The sequence below is a fragment of the Ambystoma mexicanum genome, chromosome 4p, assembly GCF_040938575.1.
Source record: "Ambystoma mexicanum isolate Mex_15411 chromosome 4p, UKY_AmexF1_1, whole genome shotgun sequence".
In the NCBI taxonomy this organism is placed as follows: Eukaryota; Metazoa; Chordata; class Amphibia; order Caudata; family Ambystomatidae; genus Ambystoma; species Ambystoma mexicanum.
In genome coordinates this window covers 1,243,746,623-1,243,763,184 of record NC_090927.1, presented here as the reverse complement: position 1 = coordinate 1,243,763,184, position 16,562 = coordinate 1,243,746,623, and the positions used below count along the sequence as shown (strand labels likewise).

The 16,562-nt window shown below is 48.9% G+C and overlaps 1 protein-coding gene across 2 annotated transcripts in view; it reads right to left on the bottom strand.

The window, feature by feature from the left end:
• FAM120B (family with sequence similarity 120 member B) overlaps positions 1–16,562 on the bottom strand; it is a 1,542,581-nt gene that overhangs the window by 1,496,986 nt on the left and 29,033 nt on the right. The window lies entirely within an intron of this gene.

The window sequence follows — 16,562 nt, the reverse complement described above, 5'->3', positions numbered from 1 at the left end:
CCCAGTATACATTTTATTGGCAAGTGATGTGGGTAGTAGGGCTCCATCCAGTTAGTCCCTCTCTCCACTCTCCAAATTTCTCATTGACCCTACAATCGCTTTTGAGTTTGGTGACATTTTAGGTGCATGGTGGAGCATCCTTTAGAGCTCAGCTTCCCTTTGCTGACAGAAAGAGGAATGTTATTAGTGCAGGTCAGTAACCTTTCCTATTGTGGACTTCAATGGATACTGTTACACTGTGCATATAAGCTTAAATTACCCCCTTACAGTATGTCAAGAGCCCCAGTATTTGGCATGGAGCAAACAGTTCCATGCTGTCAATGAGGAGCACAGTTAGGCCCTAGCTTTATCTACGAAATCCGTTAAAAAAAAAGCATTGTTTCTTTTCATTAAATTGTTAATGTATTACTTGATCACATACAACTTTAACCCCATATCTAGAAGACAGAGAAAGCATTGTCTTTGTCACAGGGCCACAAAATTAAGTTCACATTTTTTATGTGGGATAGTTACTTAAGGCAGAAATAGCATGTCAAAACAGAATTGTCAGGTTGGTTTCTTCTCCTGGGTTTAAATGGGCCTCTCCACGTCTGGGAGGTGTCCACCATGTCCTACCTTGTTACACCAGGCTCACTGGCCTTCACAGCTTTGTAGATGTGCCTTACAGTACTTACAGTTTGCAAGGGGTTCCATCACCCCTTCTCAACTCTTTGGCCATTACAGCACTAGCGAAATTGGCCCTATACTATAATGTTCCAACTTCGCAACATCTATTTGAAGGACTGACTAGTCTAAATATTTTCCAACATTCTTGTACGTCTGTGAAGAAAGTGACTTAGATGACTGTGGTAAGAACCAGTGCTCCTTAATAGAGAAATTGGCAACTGCTATAGACACAACTATATTCTGAAAAGGCTTCAAAGTAACTTCAACAGAAGAGCAATTCAAGCAAAGTGTCACTAATGTAATGAACCATGTTACCTGAAATGTAAGAGATTACAAAATCTGTAAAGGGGTGAGATTCCTATCCAAAAGAGAAGCATAAAATATTATGAGGCTGATTACCTTTACCCCTATTCTGCCCGTTGATGTGATCTGCAGATGCAGCATGCTGTTGAGCTCACTTATGTTATGGATAGATTAATTTCCATCGCAAATAAAATTTCTCAGCAGAAGCATTACTAAGATACGATATGGACAGGCAGAGAATGTGTCCTGGAATATTCTGGCAGTGCCTGCATGATCGTAGCATACCACAAGGTGGTAGCATGATGGGAATGCAATTAAGTGAGTAAAAAGGTTCACTTGAGTCTGCTAACAAAGACATTGCATGCTAACAGTATTACTTCCTATGTAGTACACACTCTGTAAATGATGAGTTACAACGGTTTAAGACTACGTTAATGCACAACAGGCTGGCACTAAACGGGACCCTCTCTATACAATAACGTTATATAACACTATGTCGTTTTATGTTGATTCATACCGCGTACCGATCCCACCCAAGGGCAGTCTCCAGGCGCTCACATGGATCTGCAAGAGCGAGGACGGGGTTGGTTAGTGAGGGAAGAATGATAGGATAGGTCCAAAACCAGGAGAAACTGGCATTTGTCTGTTGGCCTGCAGATGGTAGGTTGCGTTCACTGGCTTGTTGTACCTGTACAGGTAAGGTGCAATGCCTGGGGTGTTTTCTGTGTGGCTGTTTGTTGTGTTCGGGTGTGTCTGTGTGTGTTTTATGAGTAGATTGCTGGTATTTAGGGTTATGCGCACTGGCTTGTTGTATCCATACCCATTGATATGATACGAGAGCGATGGGAAGAAGAGAGAGGATCACAAGAGCCCCGGAGGGAGCACAAGGGATACTGGGAAACACAGACATGGGCCGACGAGCATGAGGCAGAAGGTGTAGGGAAAGGGATTGGGGATCTATATAGACAAATTAGAGAGAAGAGTGGCTATAAGGCTATGGGGAGCATTGCATGATCTCCACCATAGGAAACAGGAGATAGAGCGGATAACACACTGATGGACGAGCAGAGAGCGCTGTCCCTGAGTAGACTAGATCTTGATGACGAGGAAAAAGATAATAGTCATACCAGTTGGGGTATAATTTCAGATGAAAGGCGGAAAAATAGAACGTGCAAAGAGAAGGCAAATGCGGTTTTCGATTGACCCGAACATAGAGAGAGGGGTAAAATGGTCAGATTTAGAAGACCAGAAAAAAAAAATGCCAAGACCGACACCATATTCTGAGCGACTACCTGTATGGTTGCGTAGTGCAGGGGATATGTCCCCGCCTTATGTAAGTAGGTTAAGGTCATTACCAGGAAGAAGATGAATGGGCGAAACTAGCCCCACATGGAATACGAGAAGTGTAGCGGGATGTGATTTTGGATCAGGATTTACAAAATTCCCGTTATTAGAGAAAGGGGGAAAACGACCGCAGTATATCCGATGTCCACAAATGGACAAGGAACATTTGAAATGTAAATTACCTAGTTTGACTGCAGGTGTGGGAAATGGATTTATGAGTTAGATAGAATGACAGTGGGAATGACGTTAGCAGTGGGCGAGGTAAAAGGCCTACTGGCAGCTATTATAGGAGAGAGAGCCGACGACTTTTGAAGACAGAGCACGAACCATGATGGAGCGCCATTTAAAAATTGCAGAGCAGACATATGGAGAACCTTAGAGTACAGTATGCTGACACATAAGACATGGCTGCGATTAGGACTAGGAAACTGGGAGAGGATGAAGATCCTGTTGCATTTATTCAAGAGATTCAAGAAATTTGTCGTCTCAAGACGAGAGAACCTTGGGATAAAACAGTGGCATTATTGTATCATATTTTATGTCAGGGACTGCCCGAGCCAGTGCAATGGCAGATGAAGAAACAGGTAGGGATAGAAGCAAAGCCATGGCCAGAAATACAGCTGACTATTGTACATGATTGTCGATTATTACAAGAGAAAAATAAGAAGAAAGCTGAGAATAGAAAGCAGGAGGAAGCCAAGTTAGTTCAGAAGAAATTATCAACATTTGCCATAGAAGGAGCAGTATTCGCGAGTAGTGAAGGCGTGACCACACATGATGCCCAGTCAGTACACCAAAGCAATGTAGTAAACCCTATGGATCAGAGTGGGTACAACCTTTGGCCAAGAGGTAGAGGAAATGCACCTAGAGGGCGAGGAGGATTTAATGGGGGACAGCCACAGCAATGCTGGAATTGTGGGAGAACAGGACATATTGCCCGAACATGTAGAAGAAGAGGACAAGGCATGGAACAGAACTGGCAAGCTCCAAGAGAGGGGATGGGATATTCTCTGTAGTACAATACAGAATCACAGGAATATTATGCCCAATATCACCTGCAGCATCAGACAAATGCGCCACAAATACAGCAAGCACAGCAGATTCCACAGCAAATGCAGGCGCCACAAGGGCAACCACAGCACGTACCCATGCAGACACAACAAGCCCAAGTACAGTAGCCACAGTACACACCAGTGCAACAAGCAATGGTGCCACAACGTAAAGCCAACACACAAGCTCCACAGACTTCCACACTCAGGAAAGGAGGGGTAACAGTAGTGGGAGGGAATTCTTTTACGGTACAGGGATGAATTTATATCCATAATAGGAAGGCCCAGAGAGCGACTTCATGTGTTCAGTGCCATCTGTGAAACCAGACCCACAAGAGGAACCAAGGGTCAGGGGGACGATAGGAGACAGGACATTTTCATTCCTTGTGGACACGGAAGCAACTCATTCTTGTGTTCGAGAGGGAAAATACCCAATATCTGGGATCACCATGAATGTGCAGAGATTCTCTGGGGCCACAAGTTTGTGTTACGCTCGCCTGGCTCCCACGGGGGCGTCGATCTGAACTGGCCAGCTGTTGTTTCCACCAGTGAGACGCGTAGTGCAGAGATGATGGACTGGACTGGCTCACCCAGCTTCGTTTGTTTGGCTCGTAGGAATATCCTTCTGTAATGGAGAAGGGGAATTAACCACCTGTGGAGTTTGAGCGCTAATCCCACCTTCCCCTCTCCCGTAGTTCTTCCCACAGGTCACTTTTGGATTCCCTCTATGCTCTCACCTGATGGTTTGGAAAGATGAGCTCTCCATCCTGCTTCGAGCGCAGAGGCGCGTAGATGACCAGTTTCTTCACTGGCGTGGAGGAGTTGGTGAGTTCAGAACGGTATTGACTCAAAGAATGCCGGCGAGACGCCGTAAATCTGTAGTTCGTAAGAGTTCAAAAAACGTCTGACCTTCACTCTTTCCAATTCCTTTTAGGTTGCTGAATTGCGCTTTTGAAGAGCTCCACGTGGCAACCGGTAAGATGCAGGTAAGGGTTTATATTATCCAGCTCAGTTCGATAAAATGGGGTCAATGTAGAACATGTGGCTTTTCCCCCCATTCAGGCGCTGATGTGGTATGAGGTCTTGGGGATTGATGCCTCCAGCGGTAAAACCAGGTAAGTCTATTGGGAAAAAATCGGTTTCCCCTTATTGCGCCTTGCTGTTCTGTTCTTTCCCCATAGGGGCCGGGGCACGGCGGAGATGCAGCGGAGGCTGCGCCGACCCGAAATGAGGTAAGTACCCCCTGTGGTAAATCAGGTAAGTCTTGGGGGGTAGCTTGTACAGTCTTAGAGTATCCCCTTGGCTCACCTTGCCGTTTTTGTCTCCTTAGGTGTCGGAGAGCGGCCGCGAGATGGAGAAGAGCGTGATGGAATCCTGAAGTGCTGCAAGGCAGGTGAGTACAGCGCAGCGCTGCAGGATGCGAAGTAAGGCGTTTTTAAAGACTTCTTCTTCCAGCTGCGTGGCGTGATGGATCAGGATTCAGGTAAGGATTAAAGGTAAAACTCCTGTTCTGACCTTTCCTCCTTCTTTCTTCTTGTTTCCAGGAGCTCCGGACTCGAGGCGGGCGTGGCTGAAGACTGGAAGCTGCTGCAGGCAAGGTGAGCGTTACGCTGCTGGATGCAGAATAACGCGAAGCGTGTGCTGCTGTCCGGGCGTGGTTTAAATAGCCTTGAAAGTAGTCCCAGGTAAGTATTCTTCCACAGCCCCACCCGAGTAAAAAGTAGTCCCTTAGGTAAAATAGTCTCTCCTAAGCCTCATTTGGCTTGTGGCTTCTCGCAGCATGGTCTGCATCAGGTAAGTTTGCAGCATGGTCTGCATCAGGTAGGTTTTCTACTATGAGCCTGGCGCCCATGGAGCCAGGACTGACTCTATTCTTATGAGCCTGGCGCCATAGGCGCCAGGACTGCACCCAAACAGCCCCTAGCTGGGGTTTTTGTGCTTGCTCCAAATGGCATGATGCCTGCTTCCGGGGTTGCTGGGCCTGGTCTGGTTTCCCGGGGGCAGGCATCATGACAGCTTGGTTCCTTTTACTGACAAAGTACCACTTTCTATAGGTGAAAATGACATGTCGATGCCACTACTATATTCTCGGGAAACACCAGTTAACATATTAGGACGTGACTTGATGACAATCTTTGAAGCATTACTGAATCTGCAAGTATATACAGGGATTATCACAGATGAGGGAAGGTGCTGTGTTCAGACCGACCTTGGTTACCTGGCCTGATATTACTCCTCTGGGATCCAGCTAAGGCCTGCATTTCCCTTACCCACCTAGCAAAACTTTGATAATAATGATAACAGGGGGAGGGGAGGGTGTGACTAGGATACAACTTAAAAGTGAAAATGCATTAAAAAAGGCTTTGAAGGTGTGGCGGGATGGATGGGAATTTGTAGCGTTTAATATCTGCAACTGCTATATTTATTTTGCTGTTGCAGCTACTCATTTTCGAAACCTAAACAAAGAAACATTCTAAAAAAAAGGGGGACTTTGGAGGAGGTATCAAAGAGCTTGTCCTTACTTTGTGGTATCTGGATATTAAAATATGTAAACCTAAATTTGAGGCGATTCTTCTGTTGATCACTTTCCCTCCCATATGTATCCTACAGCAGTGCCAAAAGATATTAGGTGGTTATGGTTATGTCACGATTCGCTCATTAAGCTCCCGTTCCCACCACTTGGGGCCATGATTTGGGATTTATTCCCTACTGGACTTTCCTTCCGAACCTTATGCTACCGTGCTGTGATGAAGTGGGAGCCCTAAATCCTTATTTTCCAAGCTACTTCCCTTCCGGATCCATTCCAGGTTTTTGGCAGCCAGCATACTGATTTAATCAAATGACTATGCTTCCCAGAATGCCTGGCCCACTGCTTCATCTCCATCCTTGCAGGACAAGGTTGGGTGGAGGATAGGCAACACCTGTGGATGCTGGTGCAGCAAGCAGCACACCTGAGGCGTGTGCTCGTTATGCAGCTTTAAAAGCCTCAGTTTGCTTCAGTCCAGTGCTGGGCATTGATGCAGTGTTCCTGTTTGTGACTGGTCCCTTGTCCCTTGTCCCTTGTCCTTAGCTTTGTGCCTAGTTCCTAGTTTCTATTTCTTGTTCCATATCCCTGGATTTCGAATTTAATGTGCTTAATTGATTTCTGCTTCCTAGATTCCCTTTCTTTCTTCCTCTGTTTGCAGGCAGCATTTGTCAGTGCTTTCCTTTTTGGTACAGGCCAGTTTGCCTGTGTTCTATATTTCTTTGACTTTGCCCTTTGCTGCTGTAAACCTTGATGCTTTAGTCTTTCCTCTTTATTGATTTAGCTTCCTGCCTTTTTTCCTTGGATGGGTGGGGGAGGTTTGCCTTTGTAATTACGTTTTTCTTTTTTTTTTAAACATCTTTTTATTATTCAGCGAGGCAGCAAAACACAGGCGAACAATCAAAGGCAAATTCAATATGATTATAGGAGTGCACAAAATAGACATACCGAGGTTGCATCACATATAGACATAACCATTGGGCATCCTTATAACCTGGCCAGGATGTCAGAGAGCTATGACAGGGGCGAGGACCCGAGCTGGTGGGGGGAGGCAGCTGGCGGAGATGCATCAGGTGTCGTATTCAGATCAGACATATAGGCTCGGAATCTGAGCCAGATATTCCTAGGTCTGGAGTGATTGGGCTGTAGGTGAGACCAGGCTTCCTCAGAGTCCGAGGCCCACGTGACCGCTCTTAGCCATTGGGCATGGGTGGGAGGCGAGGGGCGAAGCCAACATAGGAGGATGGATCTTACCGGGAGAAGCATGCAAAGTCCCGCTAGTTTTTTAAAATTCCGGGAGAGGCCTGGGAGATCATGGAAGAGGCATGCCACCGGGGAGGGATCGACGGGGTGGTCGAGCATATCAGATACCGTTGAGCAAACCGCCCCCCAGAACTGTGAGAGGCGGGGACAGGACCAGATCATGTGGATGTAATCGGCAGCATCCTGCCCGCACCTGGGGCAACTGGAGGGGTAATCGCTGGACATGTGGTGCAATCTGATCGGAGTGTAGTGGAACCTATGTAGTACCTTAAACTGAATCAGTTTGAAACGGGTGTTGAAAGACACCCGGTGTATGCGTTCACACAAGTGCGCCCAGCGCTCATCAGACATTTCCACACCGAGATCCACCTCCCACGCCCGCTTCAGCTTAGTGAATTCTGGAATAGATCTGGACTGCAGCATAGTCTATAATCTAGAAATGTTACCTCTGGTGGGCGAGGGGGAGGTGAGTTCCTCAATGGCAGGGTCATCCGGTGGCAATGCTGGAAACATCTGGTAATTACGTTTAAGGGTCCTACGAAGGGACGAGTATTGGAGCCACACACACTGGCCGCTCCTCAAGGACAGTGGGAGGTCAGGCCACTCAACAAATGTACCTTGCTCAAACACATCCCGAAGCAACTCATATCCCGCCTCATCCCAGCGGCGAACCATGGCTGGTGGCACTCGCGGGACCCCCGGAAGAAAATTCCAGAGAGGGAGGTTGCCATGGAAGGGGTATAGCAGTACCGGTCAGCCGCCATGTTTTCGCCAATGCAAGGGATGTGCAGGCGAGCGGACTCTGTGAGTCCAGTGGCAGGGGGGCAGGTTGTAGCACCAGGGAGCGAATGTCGCGGTCGCAGACCGCCATCTTCTCGAGTCTGACATACGGGGGGAGGTCCGCTGTGTTAAACCAGTAGGATGTATATTGGATTCGGGATACCAGCCAGTATTTAAGGAAATCAGGGGCACCAAGCCCCCCCGTAAGTCATAGGGGTAGACAGGGTATCAAGTTTAAGGTGGACCGCCCCTGCGTGCCAGAGGAAGGAATTAACTGTGCAGGTCAGTTCACGAAAGAAACCCCCCCCGGCCATAAGGGGATATTGGTAAATCTGTACAGTAGCTGGGGCAACACCACCATTTTCAGTAAACCTATTCTGCCCGCGAGGGATATTGGGAGTTTGTCCCAGACAAGAACTTTGGACGACAGATGTGTGAGGTACTTCTGGTAGTTCTCCTTGAAAGTCAACGCTTGATGGCGTGTTACCTCTATCCCCAGGTAGGTGATTGTAGACTGAGCCCACGCGAACCCCTGAGTGTCGGGAGGGGGGAGAGTGCACTCCGTAAGTGGGAAGAGTGTGGATTTCGTGCAATTCACCTTAAGGCCCGAGATTCAACCAAAGTGAAAGACATCCTCCAGTATGGGGGGTAAGTTGGTAGAGGGGGAGCGTATAAACAACAGTGCGTCATCAGCATATAGGGACACTATGTCCGCCTGGCCCGCGGTGCGGAGACCTCTGTGTGCATGGGATTGGCGGAGCATATCGGCGAAGGGCTCTATTGCTATAGCAAAGATCAGGGGAGAGAAGAGGCATCCCTGTCTCGTCCCCCTGGCGATCTCAAAGAGAGGAGAGCAACGGTCGCCGGTATGGACCCTGGCCACAGGATCAGAGTAAAGCAATCTGACCCAGGAGAGAAAGGAGGGGCCAAATTTACAGCTCTCGAGGACACGCCACAGATATCTCCATGAGACCGAATCGAAGGCTTTTTGCATGTCTAGCGTGGCAGCAACCGCCTGTGTCTCGGGGTTTATTCTATCAATTATATTAAAGAGACGCCTTAGGTTCAGAGAAGTAGAGCGACCCGGGATGAAGCCCCCCTGGTCTGGGTGGATAATAGATGGCAAAAAAGGGGCCAACCGGAGCGCTAGTGCCTTAGCATATATTTTGACATCACAATTTATAAGTGAGAGCGGGCGGTATGAACCGCATTGCGAGGGGGGTTTACCAGATTTAAGTAATACTATAATTGTGGCTTCGCGGAGCGAGGGGGGAAATACACCGGCCTCAACCGATTCCTCCCAGAGAGCCAGTAGGTGAGGGAGCAATAGTGATTTATAGCGCTTATAAAATTCGACAGGAATACCGTCCGAGCCGGGGGCTCTCCCCGAGGATAAGGAGTCCATAGCATCCGAGAGCTCCTCAAGCGTGAGTGGGGAGTCGAAGGAACCCGCAGTCTCCAAAGAGAGAGTTGACAAAGGAAGAGACTCGAGAAAAGAATCGATCTCCGCCACCGACAACTCATCTGAATTGGAGTAAAGGGCTTTATAGAATGTGGAAAATTCCATATTGATGTCCTGTGAGGTGACAGCCATGGAGCCGTCAGGTCTCTCAATCCCAAGAATGTGCGGGGACCCCGTCTCATGACGGATCAGTCTCGCCAGAAATCGGCCAGGGCACTCACCCTCACCGTATCTCCTCGCCATGCCAGGGTTATCCAAGAATTTCTGTTCGCGATCCGCAAGGGATCGGAACGTGTCCAGCTCCGCCCCGATATCCGCCAGGGTACCCGGGGTGGAGTGGAGTGAGCATTTAGCCTCCAGGGTTGATAATTTAGATTCACTCTCGGCGAGGTCTCTCCGGATCGATTTAAGGACCCCGTTCTCCTTTGACAGCGCTATTCCTCGAATATAAGCCTTGAAGGACTCCCAGAGAGTGGCCTGTGACGGAACCGAGCCCGTGTTTGTCGCGAAGAACTCCTCGATGGCCAACTCGAGCTCGGAGCAAAACTCTGGGTCCAGGAGGGAGAGGGGCTTCAACCTCCAGGATCGGGTACGGCCGGGATCCGGCCCCCAACCTATGGTGACGGTTACAGGAGAGTGGTCAGACAGGGTTCTGGGGAGGATCATTAACTGGATGACATTCTTAACCAATTTGTTGGAGATCACCCATCTATCGATACGGGAATAGGAATCATGGACTGAGGAGTAGAAAGAGTAGATACGGGAGTCCGGGTAGAAAAACCTCCATGCATCAACCATGGCAAGACGGGGTAGGGATGATAGTGCAGTATAGGCTGCCCTGGAGAGTTGATGGGGCTTGGATCCAGATCTATCGAGGGCCATATCAAAAATAGTGTTGAAATCACCCCCCCAGAGGATAGGGACAAGGGGAAAGCCATCGAGGAGGGAAGTGACCTGTACATAAAAATCCGGGTCATCTATGTTAGGGCCATAAATGTTCAGCAGGACTACTTCCTTGTTTTGGATCGAGGCATGAAGCAGTACATACCTGCCTTGGGGGTCTATTCGTGAAGAGATAAGGGTGAACTGGAGACTCTTATGAATAAGGGTCATGACCCCGTGGCTTTGGGTAGAGAAATCAGTGAAAAATCTATGGGGACCCCAAGTCTTGGCAAATCGCATACACTGTTCCGTGCGGGCATGCGTCTCTTGTAGAAAAAGAATCTTGGACCCATGACGCTCAGCCTGCACCTGGAGCTACCTCATCTTTTTGTAATTGCCCAGCCGCCGCACGTTCCAGCTCATGAAGGTCAGATCACTCTCGTACATAGATGCAATGGTATTGGTAACAGAAAAAATGTCAATAACCAACTGGCCAGTCTAGTAACCCTGTGGCACCTGTTCCTGAGTATTGCCATGCAGTCTGCCTTTGCTGCCAGCGGCAAGTTTTCCATAACATAACCCCCAACAAAACCCACCCCCACCCACATCCCCCCCCAAACAGAGGGATGACAATCCCAAAACCCCCCAACCACAACCAAACCAGAGACATCAGCGCCTGGGGGCCTGTAGGCCGGACTGGCCGCGCCACTCCGGGCAGTGGCAGATCCAAATAAAGCCGAAGGTGCCTGCAGTAGGAATTTGCATGTAACTTGGACAGAGTTTTTGCACATATTGGAGTGGCACAAATGTGTAAAGTGAAACAAACCAAGCAGATTACAGAATGGAAGATCAGTGTAGCCCCAATACGGGGAAGCGACCGGCCTGGTGTCTCCCCCATGGGACAGAAGGATAGCTTAGAACAATCATCAGAGACGGAGGGGATCAGCCCGGGAAATGTTCGTCTATAAACTTGGAGGCCTCCTCAGGAATCGTGAAAAAAAAACCTGGTTGGCATGCTCTACGCGAAGTTTAGCGGGATAGAGCATGGCATATTTAACTGAATGGTCCCGTAGTTTGCGCTTCACCGCCTGGAAAGTCTTGCGTTCACGTTGGACGGCAATTGAAAAGTCCGGGTAAAGGTGAATCATAGCGCCGCCCAGTAGTAGCTCACCCTTGAGTCTCGCGGCCCTGAGGAGAGCATCTCGATCGCGAAAGTTGAGCACCCGGGCTATGATGGGTCGGGGTGGAGCCCCGGGTTTGGGTTTAGCCGTCAGGGCTCGGTGTGCCCGCTCTATAGCAAAGTGCGGGGAAAGCTTGGGTGAGTCAAGGAGCGACAGTAATGTATGCTCAACAAAGTCCTCCATTGGTTCATGAACTTCATTCTCGGGAACCCCGATAATGCGGAGGTTGTTACGCCTTGATCGGGATTCCAAGTCCTCATTCTTCTTTTCCACATCGAGGACACGGCTGGAAAGAGCGACAACCTCAGAGCGCAAGGCCCCCAGTGCATCCTCCGCGGAGCCCACCCGCGTCTCGTCCTCCAACACTCGGGTATCAGTCCTCTCAATGTGGGCCTTAATAGAGGATATAGTGCCGTTCATATCATCTAATTTTGAGTGGAGTGCGGTGAAGCCCTCGCGGATATAGTCCATCATGCTTTGGGGTTCCGGGGCTGCGATGGACGACGAAGCGACAGGGGCCTGCCCAGCGGACTCCTCTGGTGATCTCACTGGTGTCTTCGCGAACAAATTGATGGAGCTCTGTTTCTTCGCACCCCTCTTGGTCATCTTGACGATGTTGGGGATCGAGTGGGGTGAGGGGGATCCTGGCAGCTCTAGAAAGAGGGTGCTGCACCCCGTGAGACTGTGTGCAAGGTTGGGTGCAAAGCAGGAAGTAGTGCAGAGGGCACCACGGCTGAGGATCCGTATATATGGGGTTTTGCGGTTGCCGGTGCAAACAGTGCGGACCCAGCCAGCACCGGGAGACGTGGAGGGCACCATCAGGGGGCCTCGAGTGTGGGTGGCCCCGGGGTAGGGGGGCAGTGGTGCCCTACAGCCACCACGAGAGAAAGGGTCCCGATTGATTCCTCCAAGCGGTGGACAGGTAGGCAGGCCGCAACCCCAAAGACACCAATGTAGACTTGGGCAGTCCCCAGGTAGATGGTAGGTCCTGTGTAGAACCGTAGCCCCGGGATCCGCGCGACCCGCTCAGGAGAGAGGCCCCCCGGGTAATTACGTTTTTCTATGTTCCTGTTCCTTTACTTTCTCTTGGAATCAATTCCAGGTTTTCCCTTGCACTTCTGCATTTATTTCCCATTGATTATTAGGTGTGGTGTGCTGTTGTAGCTAGCTCCTATGTGAATGCCTATGTTTTCCTCACTATTCTGTAATCACTATTCCTACTTGCCCCTTGTCTTGAGTCTTATGTATTTAGTTATCCTCCCATTGCTGTTATAGCCTTTCTGGGTCCCTGTTTGATCAACAGGGTTCGTGGGCTTGCCGACAATCGAGTGGTATTTCTCGTCGTTTTGAGTACTGTTTTTAAGTTACCTTATTCAATACCATCAAGAGTGTTAGCTCACAGATCCTGCTGTTGCTTGCCCTGTGCATGGGCTTAGCGCTGTCAGTACCTGTAACAGCAATTGTGGGTAAGGAGCTTGCTGACTTTCCTTGTAACCATAAGGAGCTTCTAAGTGCTTACCCCACATCCCTTTTCATATATTTGTATTGTTGTCACACTCTATTTGCACTACTGGGTTTTAGCATACATGTGTCTTGGTTCCTGTGTGCATGTTGTTTGACTCAAAGCAATTCACTGTGTGATCTTGTGCACATTTTCCTTGCCATATTCACTGCCTTTGTACTCACCTGACAGGTTACCAGCAATGTTTCACAACTCTATGCTTCAAATTGTGACCCATTAATTAAGAATGCTAAAGTAGGCATAGGCCGCATTACAGGTTTGGCGGTATTACGGCAGTAAATCCAAAGAGATAAAGCCAAACGGATTTACTGTTACCACCACTTAATCCGGTGGAATTACTGCTGGATTACGAGTGGTGGTAGGTGGAGTTAGTCCTCATTTATTGGAGTTCATAGGACTCCATGGGGATTTCAGCGGAATTACCACTGGCTGTAATCCCGGCAGAAGGTAATTCTGCTGATTTAGCCTTTTTTTGGCTGTAAAGCAGAGGAATTAACTCCAGCATAGTTTGGTGGTGTGGTAATGCGGAGGTAATGCAATGGTACATTACCACTGTTTTTGGCCACATCGCCCAACTCATAATGAGGCTCAATATTTTGCATGTATAGAGATTACATGTTTAAAATGTTAGCATTACTGCAGGTCTGATTTCTGTGTCAAGCAATACCTTTTGAGATGCCTACTTCTGATGTAGGACTGATTTTGTCATGCAGCAGCGGATGGTCCATCGTACACAGTGCAAAGCTATTAGCTCGGCCCATACTGGAGAAACCGTCTTCCCGCTCCCACCTGCTCCAGCAGGCATGCCCACCTAAACATCCTTGTGTTTCTCCATTGGTCACTCAGGTCAGAGTGCCACTGTGCCAGCTCCACGATTCCTACCTCACAACCACCATGATGGACATGGTGCGGAATGAGTTTGAGGCACAGGCTACTGTGAACTTCACCCAGTGACACGCTGGGAACAGTCAACCAACAGGATGAACTGAGCCACTAGTATCAGCAGGGAAATGTGTCAAAAATTATACTTCTGGGCAGATATACAAGGCACATACATTCAGCAGGGTATTTATTTGACATTTAAAAGGTATGCACAATGGGTAAATCACCATTCTAAGCTGGCTGCCTATATATCCAACCACTTACTTCCTAAACAGAGGTTTCTTTCTAGTTTACTAGTTGGGAGCCGGTATAAAGGTCAGGGGGAAGGTAGGTGCTCTGCTTCTCAACTGCGCTAACTATTGTTGGTGAGTTGTTCGCCTTCAATTCTTCTGTAATCTTGCTTCAATCTCACCTGCAGAGCTTTTTTTCAACAATCAGCTGCCCATTAGCCTCCACTCTAGAAGTTGGACTTAAGTTCCTTGACTCTGCTTTGCCTGGGTATCAGGTGGGTGAAGTGGAGTAGGGGCAGCCTTTGGCATCCAATAGCATTTCCACTAGTTTTAGGCCATTCCAGCCCCCCCGCCCCGGTATATTGCCCAGGTTTTCCACAATCTAGTACTTAAAAAAACGTCCCGTGCTTTGATCAGGGATTGGTGCTGTGGTAACTAATCCTTAATGCAGGCCAGAAGGAGCATAAATTGCGGAGTTCCTCCAGTTGCACTTAGTCCTGTGGGGAAGGACAACATATGGAGTGGATAATGCACCCGAGAGAGACTGCAGGGTGAGGCCTATAGGATGTGGAAAGTTGGCGGTATGTCAATATGGGTCAATCGCAGATCTGAAGTGAGCTGAGAGATGGACTGCGAGACAGCTTACAACACTACAGACCTAAGCTCCTAGATTTACTCTATATTAGGAAGAATTAAGAAGGGGACAGCACACTACAGAGGAGAATGATGTGAGCTCCTTGTTACTCCAAAAGTTCTAAAATAAGGAAGAAGGTTTGGAGCGGTCATCAGCGAAGGTGACTGATCCGTGATGAATAATTGAAGTAGAATGGCTAGCAACATCAGGAACACATACCTTTTTAACAGGATCAGGGCTAGCTACTCCATAGGGTGGAGGATGTGCACTGGCATTTCTAATTTGCCAGGCATGCAAAGCACGTTCGTCAGGGGGTTTGCCAGACCCTTCATGTTAAACTCGAATCCCGTTCTCCCTAAATTCCTGCAGTTCCTCCTATGAAAAGAATTCAGGGTTACATTGTACCCACAAAGCAGTCATTATCAGCGGCTCAGGGAATGCGAAAGAATACACAGCGAAATAGAGACAGTTTTCTCATCTGACCCGGATTCTTCATCTCTTGCCAAGAAAAAAGAGCAAGCACAAGAACCCCTACAGATCAAAGAGGATGTTATAACGAGGGCTGTTGTGCACGCACGTGATGGCTGCCTAGCTGTTGAGCTCCAATCCGGCCCAGATCCTTTAGTTAAATATATCCGCTCCGGAGCCAACATATGATCAGATTTGCTGCTACATTGGTTCACAAACAGTCGTAGAACATCCGATTTGTGAAGTAAACTGTTGAGAAACGCTCGAGATATCTGCGCTGAAAGACAGAACCGTGGATGACGTGTTCTTTAGGCCCGCGGCAAGAACAGCGCAGCACACACTTAAATCCGCTGAGAAGGCTGAACATTGCAGGCCGTGAAAGAGGAGGAGCCTATTGTGATTCCACCACGCCACATAACACCATACATGGTATCTCTCTGGACTGCAACACCCTCCTGGACTGCAACCACCCTGATAATCCTCGTACAGGATACAAGCTTGCTAACCCCGCCATAATATCTCCAGCAAATTATCTGCACTACGGCTGATTGAATTGCGGGCAACCCCATCGGCTCCCGGCAGGGAGGACCCATACCGTGGAAGCTCACGCTCACCATCCTTGGCCGAAGTCACAGGAGATACCAGCTCCGATTTGAACATGACTGAACTCAACATACACCGTCAATCAAGGCTTGTCCGAAACAACGTGGGAGCCGCTGCAACTACCCGTAGCAGGGCAGACTGAGCCCAACGCTGGTACTATGAAGGAGGCCCTTCACAAGCACCATCCGTCACCCAGCTCTAGAGTCATGGTGGGTAGAGGGCGATCCCCCTCTCTGAACTGGGCCCCAAGCGCCACACATTGTTTTGGCGGTGTGACCCGCTCGATCCAGGTCGGCAGTGGAGACCGCACTGGGTCCGGCGGGGATTCGGCTACGCTCCCACGACAGAGACCCCCCCGGCCACAACACCACCTCTTTTGAACATGAGCCCCCGAGATCCCCAAATGGGGGAAGACATAACAGAAGCCTTTAATACGCGCGCTGCCCAGGCCTCGCAAGATGGTTGGCAGTGCAGTTAGTGGGCTGCTTGGGTACCGCAACATCATTACACGCTACATTTACCCTGGTGAGCGGCCCGATAAGGTAAATACAAACTTTTGATACGTGGGACATCATAACCCATCCACATATCCTTTGTAAGATGATAGTGATTTTGCATTGACGTCGAGGAACTGATATTCGCAACTATCCGTCCCTGGTGGAGCGCTGAATGTGATTGTTGCGCGATGTACTCTACTTTGCCACTTAACACCAGAAACTAATAGCACACCCTCACGCAACCAACCTCCTGAATGTTATTGACTGGAGAG